Here is a 1,600-nt window from a genome sequence, read left to right as displayed (position 1 = left end):
CAAAATTGGTGAGCATGGTAGACAAACAGCAGGATGAGACAAACCACATAAGAGACATGCTGACACCGGGCCCTGGCGTGGCCAACCGGTAGGGCACTCGTCTGCCATGTGGCTGACCTGGGTTCGATTCCCGGCCCGGGTCCTTTGCCGACCCCTCCCCGTCTCTCCCAATTCACTTCCTGTCCACCTCTCATACTCTCCTACCAAAATAAAAATAGGAAAAAAAGACATGCTGACCCTGGAGCTACAGAGTGCGGTCGCACCGTCTATCACCTTTTCAAGGCAGAAATGGCTTTAATGGAAGAATGGCCTCAAGAAACATATTCACTCACAGCCAGGAGGACACAGCAAGGGCACAGTGCCGCTGAGAGACAGTCCTTTGGAGATGACGAGTCAGAATAGCCGGTTTCGGCAGGTCACTCACAATAGCCCCTTTTTCACAGAAGAAGCTTTCTCGTTGTGCCGGAGCTGGGGAATTGAGATTTGAAAGGAAGGAAAGGGAACAGCACCCCTGCTGTGAAACATACTGAGGCCTTGGCTGAGTTATGGGCCTGCTGCTTCACTATATCTGCTGTACATTATCTTCAGATGGAACGTCGTATAAACACCAGAAGGAGGTTTGCACATTTTTAACATATTTCTTCAAGTACAAATTCATGTCAGCTGGTGAATAACGTGTTCTCTTCAACGTTCTATAGGAAAACGTAACTGATATAAACACATTCAAATACAATGCACTCATGAAGTTTGTGTAATGTTAGACATACAGTATTGTAGATAGGCTATTCACAACTATTTAAATGAACATGCTACACTCCACTCATAAAATCTCAACTATGGTACAAAAAATATGCAACAAGAAGTGGGACTGTGTATTGCAAGACCAAAGAATGTTTGTTATCTTTAATATAATCGCTTATCTGTGCCATGCGCAACTCTTTTCCATGGAAGGGTGTCAAACAAATTTGTCCGCAATTGAGTTACACATTTGTGGCAGCTTGTTATTGCAACTTGGAAACAAAAGACCAAACAAATGCTGGTAATACTTTCCATGTGCCAATGATCACGATCTAGTCAAAGGCCTTGTCTCATTACTATGACTTCTACCGTTGTTGTCCCCATCACTCAGTTTTGTGGGTGTAGGCTATGTGAAAGTGTGACCTAGTACTTTTGAGAGCAAGATGAAGTCCCTTCGAACTGGAATCGTATAGAGTGGAAGGGGAAATGAAGTGAACAATGAGAGAAGTATGAATGGTAAATGAACTGCAGTTATATAGCACCTCTCCACTCCTTCGAGCACTCAAGGCACTTAAAATTTTGTGCCTCATATTCCCCCATTCACACTCACATTCACTCACAGGTGGCCGTGGCTGCCATGCAGGGTACCACCCTGCCACCAGGAGCAATTTGGAGTTAAGTATGCTGCTCAAGGACACATCGATGGGGTCAGGCAGAGCGGGGCTTGAACCTGCAACCTTCTGGTTGGCGAACAGGCTCCTCTACCACCTGAGCATATAAGACCTGAGAGTGGGGAGAAATGGGACACAGTCAAAGACAAAGAGTACTTTATTGTCAGTCTATGTACTGCCTATGTATGACA

This window comes from Engraulis encrasicolus, chromosome 14, assembly GCF_034702125.1.
Source record: "Engraulis encrasicolus isolate BLACKSEA-1 chromosome 14, IST_EnEncr_1.0, whole genome shotgun sequence".
Taxonomy (NCBI): Eukaryota; Metazoa; Chordata; class Actinopteri; order Clupeiformes; family Engraulidae; genus Engraulis; species Engraulis encrasicolus.
The sequence above is the reverse complement of the archived record's forward strand: the minus strand, read 5'-3'. Positions refer to the sequence as shown.